Source organism: Pinus tabuliformis, chromosome 2_2 (assembly GCF_031772625.1).
Source record: "Pinus tabuliformis cultivar Carrire ecotype Pingquan chromosome 2_2, CPIR1, whole genome shotgun sequence".
Taxonomy (NCBI): Eukaryota; Viridiplantae; Streptophyta; class Pinopsida; order Pinales; family Pinaceae; genus Pinus; species Pinus tabuliformis.
The window spans coordinates 94,757,812-94,767,231 of NC_142300.1; positions in this window are offsets into that span (position 1 = coordinate 94,757,812).

Sequence of the window (9,420 nt, forward strand, 5' to 3'; positions counted from 1 at the left end):
TCACTGCAACGTAGGTAGAAGCACTACCAGGATGAGCTGAGCGAGAGTTGACAAATGGCAAGTTCATTCCAAGAGGTGTCAAGACCCAGGAAGCTTCCAGAATCTTCCTCAATGACACTTGCCTCAGTGAATTCGACTAGTGATGAGTAAGAGGTTCCCAATCTCCAAGAGGAAGCAAGAACCTCCAAGTGGAATCAAGAACTGATAGAGGGAGAGGACACTAGTCAGATCTCAAGCTGACTCATCCTCTCTCTAAACATCTATATATGGATCTCTCCTCCATGAGATCTGGAGGATGGAATTTTGTTATTGCAAAGAATTGTTGTTGGTTTGAGATTGGAATCATTGGGTGCTTAATGCTTTGAGGGAAGGTGAAGATAGGAATTTCATTTGCTGGGAAGGAGATGCTGGATTGGATCCCTCTAGGTTGTATCTCTTCCTTAACCTTGTTATTCATCAATAAAGCTATCTTGGTTTCTCCTATATGCTGATGTGTCTTTGATGTATGATTGCATTAGTATGTTTAGTTTATTTCTAATCCTGAACTAGTTATGAATATGAATCTATGTCTTTGTGTAGTGTTCTCTTCTTGTGATCTTGCAGAAACCTCTTGAAGCTGGGCGAGCGAGAAGGCAAGTAGCTGGGAACTCTCAAAGAGAAGGGAAACCGAATCGAGGGACAAACGGAAGACACCGGTTAGTCCATCCATCTCTCTTCATTCTTAATTCATAAAGGAAGAATACTAGAATAGTTGTCTCTGTTTGTTGCTAAGGCACTGTCACACCTTAGGTGGATAGGATCGTCCTGCATAGGCATTTTTCCCCACAACAGAGATACAACATCTTTTTGTGCCATTGTCAGGGAGCTTATTGAAGGATTCTTTCCCCTGGGATACAATACACTAAAACACTTTTTGAATAGGTGATCAAAGTTTGTTATGATTGTGTCAATATCACTTGGGAAAATCCACACCCGTCTCATTATCATTCATAACCCTAGATTTTAAAAGGCTTCATACTTGCTCAGATACATCTCAACAGAAAGCCCCATTTGTATCTGACCCTAAAAAATTGATTTTTAAGAAAATTTGTGTTATCCTCTACAATGTCCCAGGCTAACGAGGAGATCGAAAGAGGCAACTTCAAACTAATTGCAGTTCAGCATCTAACCCTGCTAAACTAGAGAGGGATCTCTCTAAGGATTTCATAGTTAATGATTGGAAAAGAAATGGATTTTAGGCTAGATATAATATTTTTAATGGATTTTTTGAAAATTTATAGTTTTAGGGTTATTGGACCAGGGATGAGAAAAAGAAATTACGTTAAGGTCTCAGAGGTTTGCAGTATCAAGCATAAATATGGGAAATATAGTAGTGTCTTGTGATGGATTTAAGAGTTTGGTCAATGTAGAGTAGGGTCTGAAAAGCTTAGAAGGTCATAATGAGCATGTTACCATGAATTCATTACAGACATGATTTTCCACATAAACAGAGCTTTGAATATAAATAATTTGGCCCATATAACTGTAAGGAAAATCACTGAGGAAATAAAAACATGTTAAGAGAGATGGATTCATTCATAAGAAACCGATATAGAAAGCAAACAACATCACAAAGTCACTGCACATGTATTCCTAAAAAATAGTTGCAACTGCTCCTTTGACTAACTATGTGAAAGCATAAGATATAGGTCCTCTCCTCTAAAGTCCAACCCTTCTCTCTGAATGAGAAATGATACATATAGATTCAAACAAACAACTTCCCCACCTTTAGGGATTGAAACCATAAGTGGTGGAATAGTTTCCAATAATCTCTCAACTTACAAGTGAAAGTGAGAAGGTCAAAAACAAACTCTTCTCTTAGAGTTTGATTTGAGTTTTTCTTCATTTATGAGGCCTAATTAACCATAAAAAAACCTGTCATGCTAATTTATTCATAATTACATCATCTATACTTCAAACTACTAAATTTACATCATTAAGTTACCTTTGACCAAGTCAAACTAGAAATCTAAGAAATTACATAATGGAATTTTTAATTGAAAACTCAAAACATTGCAGAAGCGCAACACCAAATTTGAGGCCACCTTTAAGTGCCTTTCAGAAATTAAATTTGCAATATGAGAGAATGGTGAAATATCCTTTCCTGTCTAGTTTCTATAGCGTCTTGAATTTTTGAAAATGACCCATGGGAAGGCCTTCAAAAACTAATTTTCCCAAGGTGTCTCCAAAAGCGCAACACCTGTCAAAAAGAGGGGAAAATGTTGATTTTTGACCCCTTTTTATCATTTTCTCAAAATGTGAGCCTTGTTTGAGAAATATGATGAAATAATTTTTGAGAGGAGGCTATCATATTTCCAAAACTTCAAGCCGCTTGTCATTTGGATCTCTGAGGAAAAAGCGCAGCTAGTGCAATTTCTGAGTTTTGCACCAAAATTCACCAAAAAACAAAAATGATTATAAAACTCCCATCATTGGTCCAGAAGTTCCAAATGAGGTATATTATTCTCTCATGGATGCTTCAGTAAGCATATCCAAGTTATCCCTCTCATTTTTGTCTTTTAGGGTTTCCTTTAGTTTGTTTTGCATTTGCTTAAGCTTGATGTTGCAAATCATGCTTCTAGTTTGGTAATGGTGGGCCATGTGCCTCAATAGTTGGTTGTCCCTATTAGCCTTGTCAAGAATATTCTCTAGATGTCCATTGACCTTACCTAGTCAATACTCTATGTCTTCATTAATTTCCAAAGTAATTTTGTCTTCAAAGTCCAAGTCTTCATCCAATAGGTTTTGGTCTTTTACTTTCTACAATGCTCTTTTAAGACCCTTTGTCCTTGGCTTCTTCTTTCCAACCTTCTTTTCCTATTCATCGTGCTCATCATGCTCTAACATTTCTTTACCTTTGTCCTCTTTCTTCAACATATTGGATTGCTCTTTCTCCATGATTAGTTGTTTGGCCTTGATTTGATCGTTTTCTTGCTCAAGGAAAGAAATGATAAATCTGGCCCTTCCCAAATTGTCCATGAGCTCTCTGATTTGGGAATCCTTCTCCTTGATAATTTGTTTCAAGTTTGAATGCTCATCTTCGGCCTCCAAGTCAAGGAGTTCAAAATAATGCTCAATTATCTCCTCATCCTGTAAATGTGATCCCTGTTGTGCTGATGTAGAAGGCTTAGCCCTTTTCTCAAACTGAGAAGTAAACACAAGCCTTTTTCCTCTCTGATATATTTTTGTCACCTCGAGTCTAGGTGCCTTGGGAACCTCCTCTAATTTTCTTGATGACCCTACCTCCATAGGTTGTGTTGATGTGTCTTGGTGATGGCCTGATGAAGTAGTTTCATGCCATTGCAAAGTTGTTTCAATGAATGTATCCCATGCCATGCTTTTTCTACCAACTAATGGAGGAATAGAACCTTTATCAAATTGTGATGGAAAAGGCTAGGGTAATTCTCTTTACCTTTCATTTGTACCTTCTCAGAAATTTTGATAAGACTTTTACAGAAGTAGTTACACAGGTTGAGAGGCTTCACAACTATGAAATGCATTAGTAGCATAATGTGATATCGATACAGTCTAGAAAATCTCCCATCACAGGTGAAAAAATTCATTACAACCTTCATCAGTGGCGCATATTTTTCCAACATGTATCTTTATGGAATGATGTGTGAATGAGTTTCTCTATAGGGTGAATTTAAGAAAGGTTTGTATTTCTCAAGGTCTAGGCTCATTCCTTTAAACCAATAATCCCCATGATAAGGTATCCCTGTGGCAAGAGAGATGGTAGCTACTGAGAATGTAAATTCAATCCCTGGTATAGTGACCTTTCCCCCTTTCAGATAGGTGGAAATCCAATCAGTGAGTTGCTCGTGAAAACCTACTTCACCCAGTCTTTGACAAAACCTTAGGTAGATGACATCTTCAAAGCACTATCTAATGAATGGTGAATAGTTGATTTCATTATAGTTTGTAGGCTCATACCTCAAAATATCCCTCCTTTATGATGCTTTCTCTTTTCTGATGGTGAAGAATCTCCCTCCATTTTCAAAAGCCTAGATGACAGGGAAATGGAAAACACAATGACGAATGAGTGAAATGGTTAAATGAGGGAGTTAGGGAAGGGAAATGATGATAGGGAAATGTTTGGAGATGGATAGGGGTTTTAGAAAGATTATGAAGTTGAAACGGAGGGAAATGAATGAGGGAAAATGAACAAGAAAATTTAGAAACAGTCTTAGCTAGGGAAACTGCTCAATTTGATAGGTAAGAGCTAGGGTTTGTAGGAAGGTGAAGTAAACTGAATGGAAATGATTTGCTTGGTGAATGGAATGGTAATTTGTATGCAAACATAGGTATGGAATATCAATTTATAGGGTTTGAATGTTTCCAGCTGACTAAACTCACCATTAGCAAGCTTTAAAACATCAAATTCATACAAACCCTAGATGACTAAACTAACCATCATTCATTTGTTTTGACAATGTACCAAAGGGAGAGAAATGAGTGTACTTACTTGGAAGATGGCTTAGAGAAATAGAAAACAAGAATGCAAGCTTAAAATTTGAATTTGGGCGATTTTTGGTTAGTTTTGGGACATTATGTCCTGTGCGCAACATAGTTTAGAGAAGCGCAGCGCAATTCACAGAAGCGCAATGCCTCTCCCAAAAATGCAATGCAACGCCTAGGAATTTTTGCCAATTTGAGCTAGAAAACCCATGTTTTTTCACTTAAGGAGGAAAGAGCTCGATAACCAAAGGAGGTAAGGATGAAAATGAAATATGTTTGGGACTTTTGGGCTTTTATAGGCATAGTATGATCCTATTTTGAGTGAAAATGGGCCCCACATACCTTTTTCAAACATGACTTTCACTCCTTTTTGAACTTGATCACCTTGGAGATTTGTAATTTGAACTTCTTTTTACCTTTTTGAAAAGTGAACCTTCTTTCTTTTGGAACCTTGAGATTGTGGCCATGAAGTAATCATGAAATTACATAAAAATTTATTGAAAAGAGTTTCTTATCACAACTCATCCTATGCCGAATTTTTATCCATGAAATGAAAATGTAGGTGATCTTGAAACCCTAATGACCTAATGAAGAAATTAGACTGAGTGAAATCTTGATGGTGCTAACTGACATGATGATGATATTCTCTTTATGATGATACACTCATCTGAGTGATGTAAGTGACTGACATGTGAGATTTTTGAGAGAATAGAGATAATCCTAGACAAACTAACTAGTGACCAAATTTTATTCTGAAAACCTAGTGACATGATAAAATTTGACCTTGAGACCCCTAACATAACTTGGTAAAAGAATATTTGATCACTGGTGATAGGAAGAAATGATTGACACTAACATTGGCTCCAGTTGGGGATGGCATCTCCTTGGAGGTATCAAGAACACCATAGACTAGGTAGCCTTATTCATTGGGCAATGGAGTCAAAATTCAAAAATTAAACTAAAACTGAAAACTAACTGACTATTTGACATGACATGACTCTAAAAGAAAAATAAAAATAGCAGTTGATCAAAGAAGCCTTATGGCCTTCTCTTCGGGCTTCAAACTCCTAAGATAGCCACTTCACACTAGGACATGAAAAGTAAACTGGTATATACAATGGTAATGAAAATTTGCAGACATTTCTTCAAGTATGGTAGTGCTTGAGAAGCCTACCTTTGATTGCTCCTTCTAAATAATCTTCTCCATTCATTTCCTCGAATAGAAAATCATTCTTTCCTCTGAAAGTTGAGATTTTGTATGGTCCTTTCCATAAATTTTCAAACTTGTCATGTTCGCATTTTTCTTCATTTCTCACATCCCAGCGTAGAACCACATCACCTAGGTTGAAATTGTCTTCTTTTGTCTTGCGATCATAGATATTTTTGATTCTTTCCCGAAGTTTAGAAGTATTTTGAAAAACTTCCTCCATATTTTTCTGCAAATGGATCATCTGATTTATCCTTCAATGCATATCATTTGTTTGGTTGTCCATTTCTTGCATAATTTTCATGACCGGGGCAACAAGGGATGGAGGAAAAATAGTAGCAATCCCATACACCAACTAAAAAGGATACATACCTATGGATTTATTAGTACTGACCCTATCTGCCCATAAAGCATTAATGAGATTTTTGTGCCAATTTTTCTTATTGAGTTCTAAAACTTTCTTGATGATGTTGATCAAATATTTGTTGGACGATTTAGCCAGACCATTCCCTTGTGGGTGATAAGAAGTAGAATGCTCGAATATTATATTATATTTTGCAAAAAACTCCACCATCTTCTTAGACTTGAAAGCAACAGAATTATCGTTGATTATCTTTTGTGGGCAGCCAAATGTAGACAATATATTAGATTCAATAAACTAAATGATAACATAATCAATAGTTTGTTTGGTTTGGATCACGTCAATCCATTTTTTAAAATAATCCATGGCTGTTAGGATCCATTTGTGTTGTGTAGATGATGAAGAATGGATTTCACCAATAAAATCAAGACCTAATTGCTAGAATGGAGCTGTGACTGAAATGGGCTGCAAGGATAATGGTAAAAGTTTTCTTTTTCCCGATAAAATTTGACATTCATGATATCTCATCACTGTTTTATATACATTATAAAAAAGAGTAGACCAATAAAAAGCATCTCTCAAAATTTTGTTTTCTGTGGCTTTCCAGAAAAGGTGGCCACCACAATCTCCTTTGTGGAAATCTCTCATTACATCCTTTGCTTCATTTTCAACCAAACAGTTTAGAAACACACCACCTACATCCTTCCAAAACAAACCACCATCAAGAATGCAATATTTTGAAGCTTTCAACTTTAAGGATCTACTTTTACCTTTGGGCACTTCTGGTGGAGGATTTAAATGTTGCAATACATAAACAATGTTGGAGTACCATGGAGATGAAGTGAACATGTGAGACACCTGTAACTGTGAGTCTTCTTCTTCCTCTTCAGAAAGGGCAACAATTAAATTGATATCTAATGCATGCAAATTAGATTCAGCCATGAGCTTGGCCAAAACTTGTCCCTTTATGAGCTTTGTGGGCTTTATCCAAATCATATTCTAGCATGGTTGTGAACCATTTTCCCCGCTTGCCATGTGGATCTGTCTGTATAAGGACTTATTTTACAACTACTATTGGAACCTAAGAAATGGTGTGAGAATGTAGAATGTAAACTCAGAAATCTTTGAGAGATTTCACCAAAGCTAAAGCTTGCTTCTCAGTTATATTGTATTTCAGTGTTGCATTCCTTATTGTTTGATTGAAAAATGCTATAGGTTGTTCATTTTTCTGATCTTTCTTTTGCGTTATGACAACTGTTAAGGTATGCTTAGAGGCAAATGAAACTATGATGAAATATGAAGTATAATTGGGACTTATCAAAATAGGAGCAGTAGATAATGCAAATTTGATCACATTCAAAGACTTCTTAGAATATAGAGACAATATTACCTCGTTGTCCTTTTTCAGCATGTCTATCATTTATCTCAAATGTTCAGCGAGGTTGGAGATGAATCTCCTCAAAAAAATGTTTTTTCTATTAAATGGCTAAATTTCCTTTTTGTTCCTTGGGAAATCTAATTGCAGAATGGCTTGAACTCTTGCAGGGTCAATGCGAATGCCATCCTTGAATATAATATGCCCCAACAACTTACCTTCTTCCATGGCAAATAATATCTTCTTTGGATTTAGTGATATGCCATTTTTTTTGAATTTCTGAAAGACAATTCACAAATGATGTAAATGGTCTTCATTAGATTTAGAAAAAACTTTGATATCATCTAAATAAAAACCAGAAATACATCCTTTTCATTGGCAAAAGCTATGTCCATAGCTCACTGAAAAATGGCATCTTGGCGTACATGAATGTACCCCATGGTGTTGTGAAGGTTGTTTTCAGCGGATCATCCTTATGTACCAAAATCTGATTGTACCCAAAATATCCATCAAGTAATGACATCCTAGAAGACCTAACTACCCTCTGAAGAATATGATCCATCTTTGGTAGGGGATAGTTGTGCTTCAAGGATACTTTGTTTAAATTTCTAAAATTAATGTAAAGACGAATCTCCTCAGTCTTCTTTCTCACTGGAACAAGATTGGACATCCATTCACAAAATCGAATAGGAACTATAATACCAGATTTATAAAGCCTATTTACCTCTTTTTCAATTGATGGCAATAGGTTAGGATTTATCCTCCTCATCTTTTGGCAAAATGGTTTTTGATCAAGCTTAACTATTATAGTGTGCTGAATGATGTTCTTATCATAGACCTTCAAATCTAAATAATCCCAAGCAAATACATTAGGAAATTCTGCCATCAAAGAAATGTACTTATTTTTCATCTCAGGAGGTAGAGACTTTAACAATTTAACCATCTTAGGCTTGTCTATTGTACGAATGTTCACATCTTAAACAAATTTCTCTATGGGGACCGTGGTGGAAATTTTAGCAACATCATCACGATCAAATAACTCTTCCAAAGGTATGAGACCTCTTGGAATATTATTGTCCTTTAGCTTCAATATTTCAATATCAATTGCTTAAATTGCTAGATCATTCATATTAGATGCATCATCAATGTGGGAATTCTAGAATTCATCTTCCATCTGAAAAAATTATTGATTTGTTTGTCATCCCAAAAACCCTGCCAATATCTCATATTATCAGGAAGAAATGGGCGATGTTTAACATGAATTGAATACTTTTCATTGGAGTGAATGGGAATCTTCACCATACTAGCTACAGTAGTAAGATAATCAGCTATAATATTCTCAATTATAGGAATCAAAGACAAAGTATATTCTAAAACAGTTTTAAGAATGTGAAGGACAAAATTGGAATAAGCTCTCATTCTTGGATGCTTGGCCTGGTATTCCCCTTTCACTTGTTTGATTACAAACTTGGAGTCACCATAAACATAAATTTTCTTTGCTCCCAACTTTTTCAAAATTTTAAGGCCAACAATCGATGCTTCATATTCCGCCTCATTGTTTGAGCAATCAGAGGCCAACTTATAAGAACTAATTCTTACATTGTGTGGAATTTTACATGAATGATCAATGGACCATGAATCCACATGCAAATCCCAACTCCTTATTTTCCCAATGCACCATCAAACTCCATGGTCCAAAGACCATTTTATTCATCCGGAAATAGAACTTCGAAATGTTGAACTATTTGATCTTTTGGAGGATGACTCGCTGTCTCAACAAACTCTATTTTCTGCACTAACTCAACAATATTTTCAAGAGAATTTTCAAGATGAAAACACTCTTCATTCTTTTCCTTTTCTTTAGTAACCAAAACTTTATGTACACTACTTATAACATCCAAAACTTCTGAAATTTCTACAAGCTAACTATCATCATCTACTGAATTCATATCACTATACAAAATGAAAGAGTCTAGATTA